The sequence below is a fragment of the Rousettus aegyptiacus genome, unplaced genomic scaffold, assembly GCF_014176215.1.
Source record: "Rousettus aegyptiacus isolate mRouAeg1 unplaced genomic scaffold, mRouAeg1.p scaffold_m13_p_6, whole genome shotgun sequence".
In the NCBI taxonomy this organism is placed as follows: domain Eukaryota; kingdom Metazoa; phylum Chordata; class Mammalia; order Chiroptera; family Pteropodidae; genus Rousettus; species Rousettus aegyptiacus.
In genome coordinates, this window is record NW_023416309.1 from 17,998,620 (window position 1) to 18,016,392 (window position 17,773).

General features: G+C 35.3%; 1 non-coding gene and 1 pseudogene across 1 annotated transcript; both read right to left on the minus strand.

The window, feature by feature from the left end:
• Positions 1 to 2,445: 2,445 nt before the first annotated feature.
• TRNAS-UGA lies at positions 2,446 to 2,527 on the minus strand. The gene has a single exon. It is a non-coding gene; the product is annotated as a tRNA-Ser (tRNA).
• Positions 2,528 to 4,259: 1,732 nt separating this feature from the next.
• On the minus strand, positions 4,260 to 4,836 carry LOC107502514 (annotated as a pseudogene).
• Between the last annotated feature and the right edge of the window lie 12,937 nt (positions 4,837 to 17,773).

Sequence of the window (17,773 nt, forward strand, 5' to 3'; positions counted from 1 at the left end):
GCTATACTAGGAAACAGAATAAAAAAGGGGCTTCTAAGTCAGCCTAGGGGATTGCAAAATGCTTATGCAGAGGTGATATTTGAGGAAAGAACATGAGTCTTCTCAGCATGTGATGGTAGGGTGAGGAGAGAAGCTATATCTGGTATTCAGAAGCAAAAAAAATTTTTTTTTTGACTGGGGCTGATGTAGTCATAAAACTTACTGGAAGCATATCAAATAATTCATAGAATTGCCAGGAAGCCTGCAAAACCCCTTTTGTTAGGCTAGGAAAAGTCCAAAATCATGGCATAATGATGCCACAAAACCAGTCTGGCGTAGACACTACTGTCATCGTTACTGGAGAACTGTCTCCAACTATAGCCTGGCACTGCTGCCTTTAGCATTCTCTGTGACTACTATTGTAGTCTCTCTGCTCATCACCAGGATGGATCCTTACACTCCCTGATTCTTTGCATTAATAGCTCTGACTGAAAATTGGGGGGCGGTGTGTGTGTGTGTGTGTGTGTGTGTGCGCATATTTGATTGACTGGGCTTAGGTCACATGCTGCCTCTCTGGCTTTTTTCAGCTTCTATATAATAGAGATGGGGGAAGAAGGAATGGATCGAAGTCTCACACCCAGATTCATAAGGAGAGCCCTGAATAGGAAGGGAGTTCAAATGATGGGCAGCCCTCTTCTCTTAGTAATGGGAGAAGGATATAGGGAAGAGAAAGATATTTCAGATAATCGTATGTGAACATATGCAAACATGAGCCAGCATACAGTGCTGGGAGGCCTTCTAATAACTCAAAAGCAAACAGGAGAGAAGGGGAGAAAGGCTGGAAAAGCAGACAGGGAACTTGTTTTGAAGGTCTTATGCCTATAAGTTTTGACTTTCCCGGTAGCAAGTGTGGCAGATACAATTGGTTGCTTGCTCAGGAGCCATTCATGTATCTTCCATACCAATGGAATTCCAACTTAATGTGGGTAGTAATACACCCAGCTAAAAATGCTTACTTCCCTAGAATTCTTCATAGCTGTTTGTAGCCATGTTACACAGTTAAGTAAATGAGATATGAACGGAGGGTTCTTACCTCTCCCTTTACTAACTGAATACAGATGTGAGGTCTGGAGGTATCGCAAACATTTTAGGATGATGAAACACCAAGCAGGGGATGAGCCTATGCTTCAAAATGGCAGAGCAGAAAGATGGAAAGAGCCCTGTTCCCTGTTCCATCTGAGAATTGCCTATTCCCAGATTTGAGAGAAACTCCTATGTGGTTAAGTCACTAGAGTTGGGTTTTCAATCATTTGAAGCTCAATATGACCCTGACAGAAAAAGGAAAGCAGACCAGCTAGGAAATTAAACTTATAAGTGACTGGAATGGGGGCAGAAAAGGTGGGGATTAGGCAGAGAGGATGGGTTGAAGATGTGGATGTGGTGAGTGTTTATGTTCAGCTAAGTCTCAAATGTGATGCGGGATCTGTGGGTGGAATCTACATCAGGTACCACAGAAAGCTATCCCCAGCCTTGGAGTGTTAGGGAACCCCTAAGAACATCTGGAAAGCATGGGGTTGGAGGGAAAAGGTGAAAGTGGGCTAAAAGGAGCAGAAAGGGTTTGTGCAGGGTCTCAAAGACTAACCTCACATTTTCTTTTATTATTTAAAAAATACTGGGTTGATATACAAATGTTAGACAACTAACTAAGCAAAAAACTGTTAAGAAAATTAAAATCTCCCTGAATCTCACCACCCAGAGATAATAACTACTGCTATCATTTTGGTTATTTCTTACCAGCCCTCATTCATTCTCTATTTTTCTCCCATTCTTGTCACATAAATGATTACATAAATGAATTGTTTAACAAATATGTGATCACAATATACATTGTTTTCCAACCTGTCCAACTTTTTGCGTTTAGCGATGAATTGGGAAGGACTTCTCATGTCATTAATATCATTTTAGTGACTATGTGCATAGTGTTCCATTTTGTGGATGTATCTATTATGCTCTCGAAGCTGAACTTTTAAAAGTTTTTATTATCTCCCATTCCGTACCACTTTGAATGTGGTGGAAGAACCGTGGGAGGTAGTAATTCTGGGCTTGGAGGAGAGGTAGCATTAGCCTTGCCATCGGTTTGAGTGAGATGATAGCTTGTTAAGCTCCCACACTTCTACCAGTATTTATATTCGTTGTATTTTTATTTTGCAAACTTGCACTTCAAATTGAGGAACAATATTCTAAAATTGTTAGCTTACTGTGCAGAACAAATGAAAACTTTTCCCCTTAGTATAAACAGCATGTTTGTAGCCCTGAAATGCATTGGCTTTTCTTTGGCACAATCAGCATGTCTGCAGGTGCGCCGTTTAGCCAGCAGGCTTGGGAAATACAGCAGGAAAGGTTATCATTATAGAAATCTTTAAGAAGTGGAAGAATAAGAAAAAAGGCCGTAAAGGCTTGTCGCTTCGCAGCGAGCAGGGTTCGAACCTGCGCGGGGAGACCCCATTGGATTTCAAGTCCAACGCCTTAACCACTCGGCCATCGCTGCTACGAAGAAGGGAAGTAGGCAGAGACACTTTAGTGTATTCATAACCCCGCGCAGGCGCGTCAGGTCAACCGATAGGCGGGGCCTATATCCCGGGGCTTCCTTCTCAAGCTAGGCGGCCAGGCTGACAGCTCAAGGTGGGGGAACTGTGCACGCAAACAAGTGATAGAAACTCCTTTAAGCTGAAGGTTTTAGAAACCCCTGCCTTCGCTACGCTGCAAAAATCACGACCTTGTTTGCCCACCCATTTCTTCATTAGGTCATAGAGCTCTGAAACAAAGATCTGCCCGGTTTAGTGCTGCGGGTTCGCGCGCTGAAAATTTCTGCGAGAGGATGCGTCTTCAGAAGCGTTTCTTGAGGAATCGCGGGAGGGAGTGAGGCATGAGTCCGGTCTCTTGCTGGTGGGCTCCCCTCTTCCGGGTTTCTGCTCATGCAGTCATCTCTTCTCTCCTCCCAATGATCCCTTCGTTGCTGAGCTTTACCGGAAGAAGTCGGGACCCAGGTGTGGTCTCAGCCCTATCAAGTGATGGAGAGCCTTGGAGGTGGTTTTGAGAACCAAGCTCTGCGCGTTAGGTCTGCATTCTACCTTTAAATACCATTAAATCCTTCCTTTGTTAAGTGCAGCTAATGCGCTAGTGGTTTTATCCGCGTTATGAGGCATGCTGCTTGAGGGCTGGCGCCACTAACTCCAGGACACGTGCGCATTTCCTACGCGCAGCACGTGGTGCCTCACCAGCAACAGGTTCTAATGATGGGTGGTTTGGGAAGAATAATGGAAGACCTCTTCCTCGTTTAAATTTCTAAAACTGTTCGTGGAAAGTTCACCACCTTTCTCATAACGTTATATTTTCTATTAACACGAAGGCAAATCCTTGCCCTTTGTTAAGCCCGGATGTTAGATGACCTCACTTGATAGGTGTGTACATTTTCTTAAGATGTTAAAAATATTATGTCTCTTAATTATGGCGCTGAGTGTCTAAGTCAATTTAGTTGTGGAAGGATAGCGAAATACTTGAGAATTGTAAGTTTTATCTAGTTTGTGATTGCTACTTTTTGACATTTTATCTCTTTGTTCTTAATTTGGCAGAGCTACACCAGTGGTCCCAATTTCCCTATGAATTCTGTATGCGAACAGAATTATTCTGGACATTTCTTGGCATAAATTTTATCATATATGAACTTTACTTTGCACTTTTCCAATAGATACTAACCAAGAAGAAATACACATTGTCTTTTTATTGTGTTTTTAGATTCTACATGTGCTCTGAGATAATCTATAATTTAATTTTACTACTTTATTAATGGTTTCTTGATCTTGACGTCTTTTAAAAAATTCTTTTCTTCTGTGCAGTCGAATAATGTTACTATTCACCGAAAAACTCTTCCTTTTTAAATCATTTGAAATACAACTTTATTCTTATTCTAAACAAAAAGGAATGGGAATGACAGTAACAAGATCTCACCGCTGAATGTTGTGCTGTGACTGTAGCAGTCTTCTATTTGAAATGCAATAAAGAAACAACTGTGTTCCAATGCAGCTAAATATACAGGGTCAAAAAAATGAAGGGTTTTTTTTTTTTTCAACATTCACTCTGAAGATCATTTATCTCCTTCAGCATCCCAAAGAACCATATGTTCTGCTTAGCTATATAATGAAGTGGCAAACACACTGCACCACTGACATCATAGGACAGTTGTGTAAAACTAGACTTCTGATGCTGGGCTCCAGCTTTTTTCACAGGTCATCATCCTTATCTGGGATCGCAGTTGTTTCACTAACCTCCAGATTATGCACATGTTGTATTGCCAAAATTGGGTCTGTGACAACCTCTGGTGGGACAAGAGCAGGTATGGCAACAAACTCCAAATTAGGGTCTCCAAATAGTTGTCTAACAAGCCAGAGGAAGGCATTTTCTAAATTGTAGTTACTTTTGGTAGAAATGTCATACATAGTACTGAAGATTCTTCTTTTGTGGAAGACAGTTGATTTTGCCTTAACTTTCCTGTCCTTAATATCTACTTTGTTGCCACACAACACAATGGGGATATTTTCACATACTCATACCAGATTTCAATGCCAGCTGGGCACTTTCTTGTAACTCTCGAGTTACATCAAACATGATAATGGCACACTTGGCTTTGATGGTCTTCTGTTGATATGAAATGTAAGTGGATGGACCTTAACAACCAAGGTAGCTATGTACTTTTCAAATCCACCAGTCAGATGATATTTCATGAATGTAGTTTTTGTTACCACTGTCACCAACCAATACAAGTTTGAAATGTACATGGGGTTCTCCTTGGGCAGCCATTGCGATGTTACTTCCAGAAGCTTCTCTGGTCCATCCAAGAGTGGAAAGATGGCAAAAGTGCCGTTCGAATCCTCTTTCTCTTCATTAACGTCTTTTTTCCCTTTTAAGAGTTCTCTTCACCTGCTTAAAAGCTTGACAGAAATGGGAATTGATTATGGTTAAAAATAGTTCAACCAAAAATTCTATTCTGAGGGTTTTTCTTATTTTTATTTTGAGGAGAAAGGAAGACTACAAAGGAAAAAAATTTTATGAAGTTAATATATATTTAGTGAGAACTATTATGACTAAAATTTCTTTGCAACATTTCAAAGGCGGAATACCTACATTTAACATTTAATTTTCAGTTTATAAAAAGAAAAAAATAATTTTTGGCTTATGTGAGTTACTGTGGGCTTTTCAAAAAATGCAATATTCTCCTGATTTATCATATTGCTAAAATGATCCAAGAGATCAACTTATTAACATTTTATTTTCAAAAAGTGTGAATTTCCAAATGAGTTCTTTTAGATCCAACATTAGGGTCTTTTGCATTGCCATTTAATACATTGAGTGGCAAGTAAGGGAAAAGAAATAAAATATATATGTTCTCACACAATTATAACATAAATATATTATAGTTTATGACAACAACACCATAAAACATTGATTTGCAACCATGGACATTTTACTTTGTAAAGGTCTGGTGATTCTGATTGCCTCCTCCTTCATGCCATTCCCAGATTCTGTTTTTTTTGTTTTTTTTTTTGTTTTTTTTTTGTTTTTTTGTTTTTTTTTTGTGGTGGCTTTTATTAAGCCAATAGGTATGGAAGGCAAATGTTTTTTGGCTTTTTCTAAAAACCTTTCTTGATGCCACTTGCAGGGGTGGAATACTGAAAGAGATGGGGCATGGTGTTTCTTTGTTCTTTTAAAGCAAATTAAAATTTATTTTGAATTATTTTGGAGGCCTTTTTTGATTTTTATAAAAATCATAGAATTTTAATGCTGGAAGAAACATTAAAATTAGTTTAATCCCTTTATTTACAGACAGGAAAGTGTGGCCTATGAGTGGCTAGCCTAGTGTTACATAGCTAATTAGGGGTGGATTGAAGACCATATTTTGTTATATTGGCCCAGTGTTATTAGTGGTATTTTTGCCTTCATGTATTCCTTGTTAGTAGTCTCTGGCTCAGTGACATGTAGATGAAGAGGTGTGTATGTGGCCGTAGATAGAGCCAACAGTAGGGTAGAGTTGTGAATTGAATGTTGAAGGCCTTGATTAATTAAGAATTAAGAAATAGAAACAAGAAGGATGGAATCTTCTCTTCTAAAAGAGTGTGATGCCCGTGTGACAGTCAACCTTGAGTTTTCTGAAGTAGCACCTACTGACTTTGGAACAGCAGAAATCTGGACTTATCAGACATCTTAATCTACTTTTAAGTCTAATTAAATATCAAAGAGAAGATTAAATTATTAAGAATGAGATCTTATCCTAGCTTATTTATAAGAATTGAGTTCATGCCCTATAAAACTCTCCGGACTGGTTCTCCTTAGGGAATCGGTGATAGAGGGGTTTCCAAGTGGTTTATTTTTATTTTTCAATTATAGTTGACATTCAATGTTATATTAATTTCAGGTGTACAGCATAGTGGTCAGACATTTATATAACTTACAAAGTGATACCCCCAATATGCCTAGTGCTCACTAGGCACCCTACATAGTTATTATAATATCATTAACTATATTGTTTACACCAGCGGTCCCCAACCTTTTTGGCACCAGAGACTGGTGTTCCTATGAGAATCTAATGCCCGATGATCTGAAATAGAGCTGAGGTGGTGAAGCTAGTGCTGGAGAGCGGCTGTAAATACAGATGAAGCTTCACTTGCTGCCTGCTGCTCACCTCCTGCTGTGTGGCCCAGTTCCTAACAGGCCATGGACCACTGCTGGTCCATGGCCCGGAGGTTGGGGACCCCTGCTTTATGCTGTACTTTTCATCCCTATGACTATTTTGTAACTGCCATTTGTACTATTTGATCCCTTTACCTTTTTCACCCAGCCCCCCAATCCTCCTCCCATCTGGCAGCCATCAGTTTGTTCTCTGTATCTACGAGTCTGTTTCTGTTTTGGTTATCTGTTTATTTTGTTTTTTTAGATTCCACATATAAATAAGTTCTTACGGTATTTGTCTTTCTTTGTCTGACTTATTTCACTTAGCATAATACCCTCTAGGTCCCTCTATGTTGCCAAATGGTAAGATTTCATTCTTTTTTATGGCCAAATAATATTCCACTGTACATATATACACATCTTCTTTATTCAATCTATCGATGGACTCTTAGGTTGATTCCTTATCTTGGCTATTGTAAATAATGCTGCAATGTACATAGGGATACATATATCTTTTTGAATTAATAAATACCTAGAAGTGGAATTGCTGAGTCATAAGGTAATTCTATTTTTAATTTTTTGAGGAACCTCCATATTGTACCAATTTGCAAACCCACCAACAGTGCACAAGGGTTCCCTTTTCTTCATATCCTTGCTAACATTTGTTTGTTAATTTATTGATGATAGCCATTCTGACGGGAGTGAGGTGATGTCTCATTGTGGTTTTAATTTGCATTTCTCTGGTGAGTAGTGATGTTGAGTATATTTTTCATGTATGTCCTCTTTAGAAAAATATCTATTTAGGTCCTCTGTCATTTTTAAATAGAATTGTCTGTTTTTTGGGTATTAAGTTGTATGAATTATTTATAAATTTTTGGATATTCGCCCCTTATCAGATGTATCATTGGTGAATATCTTCATCCATTTGGTAGGTTGTCTTTTTATTTCGTTGATGGTTTCCTTTGCTGTGCAAACTTTTTAGTTTGATGTAGTCTCATTTGTTTATTTTTTCTTTTGCCCGAGGGGATATGTTGAAAAAATATTACTAAGAGCAATGTCAGAGTTTACTGCCTATGTTTTCTTCTAGGAGTTTTATGGTTTCGGGTGTTACATTTAAGTCTTTAATACATTTTGAGTTTATTCTTGCATATGGTCTAAGAAAATGGTCTAGTTCCTTTTTTTTTTTTTGAATGTATCTGTCTAGTTTTCCCAACACCCTTTATTGAAGAGATTGTCTTTGCTCAATTGTATATTCTCACCTCCTTTGTCATAGAGTGATTGATGATAAAGGCCTAGATTTATTTCTGGGCTCTTTATTATGTTCTCTTGATCTCTATGTCTTTTTAAATGCCAATACCATGCTGTTCTAATTACTATAGCCTTGTAGTATAGTTTGATATTAGGTAGTGTGATACCTCCAACTTTGTTGCTCTTTCTCAAGATTGCTGTGGCTTTTTTTGGGTCTTTTGTAGTTTCATATAAATTTTAGCATTATATTTTCTAGTACTGTGAAAAATGCCATTGGTGTTTTGATAGGGCTCGCATTCAATCTGTAGATTTTTTTGGGTAGTATGTATGGACATTTTGTATCCTGCTAATGTACTGTTCATTTATCAGTTCTAACACTCTTTTTTTTTTTTTTTTTTTTTTTGGTGGACTCTAGCGTTTTCTATTTATAGTATCATGTCATCTGCAAATAATAACAGTTTCACTACTTTTCCAATATGGGTGCTTTTTATTTCTTGTATGATTGTTGTGGCTAGAACTTCCAATTCTGTGTTGAATAGAAGTGGTGAAATTGGACACCCTTGTATTGTTACTGATCTTAAGAAAATGCTTTTAGCTTTTCACTGTTGAGTATAATGTTAGCTGTAAGTTTGTCATATATAGCCTTTATTATATTCAGGTAAGAGCTGAGAGTTTTCATTAAAAGGATGTTGGATTTTGTCAAATGCTTTTTCTGTATTTGTTAATATGATCATATGATTTTTATCTTTTGTTTATGTGTAGCACATTAATCAATTTGTGGATATTGAACCGACCTTCCATACCAGGAATAAAACCCATTTGATCGTGGTGCATGATCTTTTTAATATGTTTCTGGATCTGGTTTGCTTATATTTTTTTTGCGGATTTAGTGTGTATGTTCATCAGGGATATTGATCTATAATTTTATTTTATTTGTTTTGTAATGTCTTTGTCTAGTTTTGGAATCTAAAATGACTGTAGGATCCTTCCCTCCTCTTCAGGTTTTTGGAATAGTTCGAGAAGGAGAGGTGTTAATTCTCTTAGAATGTTTGGTAAAATTCATCTGTGAAGCCATCCAGTCCAAGATTTTTGTTTGTTGGGAGTATTTTGATTACTGATCCAAATGTGTTAGTAGTTTTCAGTTTGTTAACATTTTCTGCTTCTTCTTGACTTGGTCTTGGGAGATTGTATATTTCTAGAACTTTATCCATTTCTTCCAGATTGTCTAATTTGTTGGTATATAATTGTTCATAGTATTTTTTTCATAATCTTTTCTATTTCTATGGTGTTAGTTGTCACTTCTCTTTCATTTCTGATTTTATTTATTTGGGTCCTCTATTTTTTCTTGATAAGTCTAGTTAAAGTTTTATCAATTTTGTTTGTATTTTCAAAGAACTAGTTCTTGGTTATATGATCTTTTGTTGTGTTTTAGCCTCTATTTCATTTCTTTCCACTCTGATCTTTATTATTTGTTTCCTTATACTAACTTTGCGCTTTGTTCTTTTTTTTTTTCCCCCTAGGCCATTTAGGTATAAGTTTAGATTGTTTATTTGAGATTTTTCTTGTTTTTTTTTTTTTTGAGGTAGGCCTATATTGCTATGAATTTCCCTCTTAGGGCTATTTTCACTGTGTCCTACAGATTTTGGTACATTGTGCTTTCATTTTCATTTGTTTCAATGTATCTTCTGATTTCTTCCTTGATCTCATTGTTAACCCATTTATTGTTTAGTTGCATGTTATTTAGCCTCCATGTGTCTGTGTGGTTTTCAGTTTTCTTCTTGTAAGTGATATCTAGTTTTATGCCATTGTGATCAGAGAAGATGCTTAATATGATTTCAGTCTTTTAAAATTTGTTGAGACTTATTTTGTGGCCTAACATGTCATCTGTCCTGGAAAATGTTCCATGTGTTCTTGAAAAGAATGCATATTCTACTGCTTTGGGGTGAAATGCTCTAAACATATCAGTTAAAGTCATCTGGTCTGATGTGTCATTTAAGGCCATTGTTTCAATGATGATTTTCTGTGTAGATGATCAATCTATTGATGTCAATGGGTTGTTAAAGTCCCCTACAATTACTGTATTACTTTCACTCTCTCCTTACATCAATCAGTATTTGCTGCACATATTTAGGTACTTCTCTGTTGGGTGGATAAATGTATAGAAGGGTTTTATCTTCTTGTTGGATTGGTTTCTTTATCATTATGGAATGCCATTCTTTGTTTCTTTATTTTTTTTAGCTATGTAATGGGCAACAGGGCACTGTGAACCTGCTAATGTTCCGTTCTCTGTGCATTTCCCCCATAAACACTGTTCTAGGTTTGATGTATTTGCTCTCTGATCATTTAGGAACTCAACTTGTTTGCCCAACTCTACAATTTTAATGGAGTCTTGTTAAAAAAGTACCTTTATTGCAAACTGCTGCCTATTTTCGTGTTATTGGCTCATTTTTCAAGTAAATATGTAGTAAGGTTTAGGTCATTCTATTACTGATGAGCTGTGAAATAAAGAGTTATATTTTTTTACCCCAAAATAGAGGCATTTTTAATTAGGAAGTTATAGCTATATATCTTATATAATAATAATACGTGCTTAGAACATATAAAGAGGGCTTCTCAGCTTGGGTGACATTAGTAACATGAGATTTTTACTGATTAAGAAAGTAAAGTTAACAATGGATGTTAAAATTATGATTTTTGAGATTTTATGACTTTTTCTAAGACTGTGTCCCATCAGATGCTCAAATAAGATTTTAACTTAAGTGAATAAAAATCTATTTATTCATACACATGTTTTAATTTAAGCACATTTAAATAATTGTTTTATATAACATAGTACTTTTGTTTGATTTTTAAAATACAAACCCCACAGTTGGTATTACAGAAATCTATAAATTTTGTTTTTCAATCAATCTTTACTATTTATCCAATGATACAAACACTTATTGAAAGCAAACAGTTGTAGTATAACAAAACTCATAGTGTAGCTTCTCAGCATGAGAACCACCTTTAACTCTTATAAGTTGTTTGTTCTGGTATTTACTCCATCTTTCTAAACAATATTCTTAGAAAGAATATTGCTGTTTCTTGAGTTTTTAGTTTCAGATTTTATCTCTTGACTAGTTACATTTTAAATTAGGTGATGGTATTTGGTTAAAACAATATTGATGTTTACATTATGATTATGTAATTATTATTCATAGCTAAGCATATATTATACGGTGATTAAATTCCCTTTGTACTAGAAACCTTTATTTTCCCAGGCATTAATGATTATATTATTCTTTTTTGTTTGTTTAATTTTCTATGATTATTACCAATTCATCCCCATATTCTCTGAGAGAACTATAAATCTCTCATTACATTTAAACACATTAGGTAATCTATTAGATTTCTCTCCCTCTCTCCATCAATCAAATCTTCCCCTGTCTCCCTCCCTTCTTTCTCCTTTTCTCTCTTCCTGCATCCCTGCCTTTCTTCTTTCCTTCTTTTTCTTCTCTTCTTCCCTCCTTTTCTCCTCCCCTTCTTCCTTTTATTCAGGTACTCCTAGAGCTCTTCTATCTTCTCCTCCAATCTGGACCAGTTGTTCTTAAGCCTACTGCTCCCCTGCCATCCCCGATCTCCCTTCAGTTCTTTCCTGTAATGTATTTTATTGTTTCCTGGATTACAACTTCCTCTTTCAAAGTTTACTTTCTCAGTTTAGGGGAGCATGTACTCCAGTAGCTTCCTTAGAAAGGTGAATGAGAGGGAAAGTATATTTTTCAACTGTGCACGTCTGAAAATATCTTTATTCTTGCCTGTGTTCCATAGTGTGGCTGGGTAAAAAATTATAGGTTTAATTGAAGTTTAACAAGAAGTCTTGGCATTTAAAAAAAAAAAAGATTTACGAAAAAAGATTCAACAAGGGTATAACTTTGTATTTATTTTGAAAAATACAAGCCCTCTGAGCCTGATCTAGTTAAAAGTTATCTGCTCATCTCTTTGCTTTTCAGCCGCAATATCTATAAAGCTTTTCTCAGAAATTTCTGAGATTTTCCCTGGAATTATGAACATGTGTGAATTCAGACTAAGATTGTCCTTCTTGTTCCTGGGAGAATAAATGAATAACCAGAGATTTGGGGGACACCAATCAAATAAAATACTTTTGGGAGATTAGCTTTTAAGATTATTTCCCCTTTGGGTTTATACATAAGAACTCCAACATTTTTCTTTTTAAAGTTTTTTTCCCCTCTTAAAATGTCAGGAGTAAGAATCTTAAAAGGACTTGAAAACTGTGAAAGTTGTCTTGCTAATTTTTTGTTTTATTTATACATATATTTTTAATTGAAGTAAAATTGACATAACATAAAATTAACCATTTTATAGCAAGTGATTCAGTGGCAGTTAGTACATTTACAATGTTGTGCAACCGCCACTGTCTCTATTTAGTTCTAAAACATTTTTATTGCCCCAGAAGGATTGCCAAATCTTGATACTAATTCTTTTCTTAGAACATAAACTTGGACCTTGGCTTTAAAATTTGGTCTTAATATATCAGTCACTCTGGAAAAAAGCCAAATTATTTTATCCTGACCATTCAGTTCTTTCAAAACTACATCATACACAGTTCATAGTTTTCTTATCAGAAAATCTCAAAAGGATATTAATATTTTTCCTGTCTATCATTTTCTTTGAATCTAACAATTTAGAAATTAAATTAGAGTAGACATAGTATTCAAGAAATTAGATTAACATTGTCTTTATTGTTTTTGTCTTAGGATATTTAGAAATGTACTGTTACAGAACTTTGAAAATGTACCTAGAGAGTAGAAAAATCTCATTAAGAAATGGTTCATTTAACAAATAAGTCAATAGATTTCTAAACGTTTCTGCTTTTTTTCCACAGGCACATTATACTAGCATTTGTCACATGCTATAGAAAGATCATCATTGTCATTCTGTGATGGAAAGTCTCTTTTAAACAGGGCTTTATGTGGGTGTAATTTAATGGAGAATAATTTCTGATACCTTTAGGAGGGCAGTGAGAAAAAAAGAGTAAGAAAAGAGACTGCTTTTATCTTTTCATTTTCCCCTACGACTCTATTTTTAAAAATTAGATTACCTTCAAATTCCTGCTTTATTATTAACAGCTCTTTGTTTATTTTGTAAGTAAGATTTAGGAATTAATAAGGAAGCTTCAAAGGAAGCAACATTTTCTCTGTAAAGCAGACTCTTGCCAGCTTTGGTTAGGCATAGGTAGTAGTTAGGCCAGATTTGTTTTCTTATTTTATCAGTCAAAAATACTTTTTTTTTTTTTCAGTGTGGAGTAAAATTACACATAATAATAGATAGACCTAACAAATCTAGTTAACTATGGAGCTTTATAAAATAGCACACAACTGTAATTATTAATAATTAAATAGCAAATAATTAAATCAGTAAATTAAGTGGATAATAATAACTAAAATAATATAATAAATCAAATAACAAATAAAAATAAATTATATGATAATTAAATGTATATGTATAAATACATACATATGCATACTGATTAAACATAATTATTTAGATCAGTAGTTCTTGAAGCGTGGTTCCCAGACCAGCAGCATTGGCATCACCTAGGAGCTTGTTAGAAATGCAATATCTATTGAATTAGAAACTCTGGGTGTGAGGTCCGCAAGCTGTTTTAATAATGCCTTCGGGTGGGTTCTGATGCAGGACCCTCGTTTTAAGTTTGGAAACCACATTAGCACTGATAGAGCGCCCTCTGGTGTTATTGCCAAAATTACATTTGACAAATCACTGAGCTTGGCTTAGAAATCCTGATGTAAAGTTGAAAACGAAAGAATATTTTTGTTTTGTAAAGTTATCTTTCCTTAACATTTCTTTAAAGAAGTTTTATACGCACAATTTTACACATTTTAGAAAATATCTCTACAACTTTAAACTTTGGTCTTTTTTGGACGTAACGTATGGACTAAGCATTGTTCATGTCATTAAAAATACTCGCTTTAAATAGCGTTTAAAGGCTGCTTAATAGTTTATACTTTTATTCTTCTTATTTTCCACAATTGTACTGTGGAAGGTTATGTTTTTAGAAGGAAGGATGATGGAGCAGTTCCTCGTCTACCATATTATTTTTGTAAATATTCACTGGTGTTTTCTCATGTTACCAAAGAGACGTAGATGCATATGGTAAAATTGTAAAGCAGACAATAGTGGGTGCTTAAAAATGTTAACTTATTAGGATTTTGTGCTTTTCATTTCATGCCTTCTCCTTTTGACACCTCATTTCAGGTTTATGTCCTTCCTACCTCCTCAATTAATTGGCCCTTGGTTGCCCAGTGTCCTCTGGTCTAGTCCTTTTTGATTCACTTCTATCAAATCTTGTCACAGTTTTTTTTAGGTCCCATCTTGAAGCCTTTAATGGCAGGAATTTTGAGACTATAAGAAGAAGATGTTTTGGGACTGATGAGCTTTTCTTTGCCGTTAATCTCAGCATAGAGGCCTTTGCTTACTTGAGTTTAGTGGTTAATAGAGCTTCTGTGCAGTCAGATAAACCACCTCTCCACTTATTAGCTTTGTATCTTTGGCAAATAAATTTTTTTGAGCTTAAGTTTTCTCATCTAATAATCTAACAGTATCTTGTCTATAGATGTGAACATCACATTATATATAAATTATAATTTGTAGGTGTGAACATTACATTGTATTTTAAGTGCTGGCATATTGTCCGAAATAATAAATTCTCAAAAATTATTAGCTTTTACTATTAGAGGTACAATTAGTGTTCATTTCACCTTGGAGCCATCTTTGTAGTGTTGCCGAGATTCCAAGTTTTAGACTTTAATTTTTTTGACTAATGTTTAAATTGTTTTTATTACGTGTTAATGAAAAACTGGCTCTTTTTCTGACAGTTAAATTTAACCTTTAAAGTGAAAACAAATTTTATGGAAAAATGTCTTAAGAAGGCATTATCTCAAATTCCTATTTAATTTTCCTTTTTTAAAACTCAATTCCTGTCTCTCACAGGAAGTTATCTTTTGTAGAGTATTTGTGTTTTCACTGTCTTTATAACATTCCAGATTTCCTAGAACTTTGCAGCGAAAAGCATATATTAGTGTACAATTAATTATAAGCTCATTTAATGTTTTCCTTTGTAATCTTAGAATTTGCTTAGTTCTTAAGTACCATCACTTAACTTAAAATACTAATTGAAGAAAAGAAGCAAGAATGGGTTTTATTTTTATTTTGTATAATTTTTGGGATTTATGCATATATTTATTGAATTGAAGGAAACTATTTAACATGAGTTACTCACATAAGTGATTATATTAATATCAATTTTTCATTCCAGGTGCTGAATGGGCATTGTACAGTATTTTGGCCTACTCAGTATATTCACTTTAACAACTATTTATTGCATTAGTTTTATGTGTTAGTTACCATGATTGGTGGGAAGTGTATAAGCATGAGTAAGATATGGTAGAGTTCATTCTTTTGTGGAAAAATATGGAATAATAAAGTTATAAAAATAGCTAAGTCAGCCTTAAAAAAGAAAAGCCAAGGGTAGGGATCTATCAAACTTAATAAGACATTAAAAAGACTTCATATTACACAAAAAGCAATGAAACAGCTTAGAGATTTTGTAGATAGGCCATGTATATAAGTGATCCTCAGATTCACAGATTTTGTATTTGTGAATTTGCCTACTTGCTAAAATTGGATTGTAAACCCAAAATTGACACTCACAGTGCTTTTGCAGTCATTTACCAATATGTACAGAATGGAGAAAAATTTGAGTTACTTGATGAGTAGGAGCATGTTCCCAGCTGCCCAAGGCAACATTCTGCCATCTCATTTCAACTCTCATACTGCAAATGTGTCCTTTTCATGGTCTGTTTAGAGTGTGTTTCCTGCATTTTTATGCCTTTTGATGGTGATTTTTCTGTTTAAAATGGCCCCCATGCAAAGTGGTGAAGTGCTCTCTAGTGTTCTCAAGCACAAGGAGGTCGTGATGTACATTATGGAGAAAATATTTGTGTTTGATGTTTTGTTTAAACATGGTTATAGGGCTGTTGGCCAAGAGTTCAGTGTTCATAATTAACAATATGTATTAAATAAGGTGTGTTTAAACAGAAATTGACATAAAACAAGGTTAAGTATTGTTTCTAGTAGAAATACTGTGACCACAGATTCATAGGAACAGTATTTCTCCTGGGAGCAATGGATCATTGTAATGACTTTATAGCATAACTAATGAGAATTGACTCTCTCTCTCTCTCTGTCTCTCTCTGTCTCTCTCTCTCTGTGTGTGTGTGTGTGTGTGTGTACACACACACACATATATAAAATCTAGCCAAGAATCTAGTTAAGAAATCAGAAACCATACTAGAAATTTCAATAAAAATAATTGACTATTGGGAAATGGCTAAATTGGTGTTGGAAGGCTGAAAAACCAAGGAAAGCAGAGAGAACATAGGCAGCAGCTATCACCCTTGGGAGAGGTTGGGGTTATGAGAACCCTCCAGCATGGAACAGGGTCCTGGTTGGAGCTGGGACTTGATTGAGGCGAGAGCACTGCTGGAATGAGGGGTGGGTGAGGGGTACAGAGAGGTCGTTTCTGTGAGTGTAAAGAAGCTGACACTGAACAGCTGTTGCTGATGGGATAAAGAGCCATTGCTGGGTTGAGCTCTATGAATAGCAGGGAAATAGGAAGAAGCAAATTCCATCTGCTCTCTTGCCTTCTAGTGTCCTTGGAAGAAACCAAGAGTAAGCCATTTGGCAAAGGAGAGTAGTTTCCTGACTCCAGCTCGGGTATCACAGAACAAACCATAATAACAGTAGATTTGGAGCTGTGAGACAGCAGTTTAATATTCAGCACAATATTAGATCTCGATATATAATAAAGATAGTGCTACAGATTCTCACATATGTCCATGAAGAGACAAACATAGCAGAGTGATTAAGAACACAGACTCTGGAATGAGACAACTTAGATTTGAATTTTGGCTGTACTACTCTTTGTGTGATCTTGGGCAAATTATGTGATTTCTCTACAATCTCATGAATGAAAGATATTAACCTCCTAGAAACGTCTCCATTGGACTGTGATATGAGCAAGAAATAAACTTACTTTGTTAAGCACTGAAATTTTGGGTTCATTTATTACAGTAAATACTATGCTTCTGAGTATTACTGCAAGACCGTTGCAGCGGTTTGTTTGTTTGTTTGTTTGTTTGTTTTGTGGTAAAGGAGTTGAAGGCAAGCTGAGTGTCTACCACTGTGAAAGTAGAGAGGTTAAATTTGGTGGATGCACAGCAAGGAGTTTTATATAGTACTCATAAGTTCTTCAAATGTACATGAATGAATTGTAAAGTCATGATGTTGACTGAAAAAATGAAAGAATGAAATATAGAACACTAATACCATTTATGTGAATCAAAAATATGCGGACATAAAACAATACACATTTTCTTTCCATTAAAAATACAAACACAAAGATACACTTTGAGTATATTAGAATACTTGCCTCATGAGGCTGTGGGGAGAGAAGGTGCTCAAGCTATAAAAGGATAAATTCACAAGAGAGGGGCTTGCATAGACCAACGGCGATAGTGGCCATAAACTGAAGGGAATACGAGTCACTCAATATTTTTTTACCCGAGAGTAAAAGAAAGAAGGATCAAGATCAAATCTGTACTAGTAACATAAGAGAAAATAAATTGGAATAAACTTAATGGGAAATGTAGAGCACAAACAGGAAGAAAACTCTAAAGCCAAGTGGAAAGACAGTCCTTGTTCTTGCTCTTATGGAGTTTAATTTTTCCTCAATTGTTCCATATAT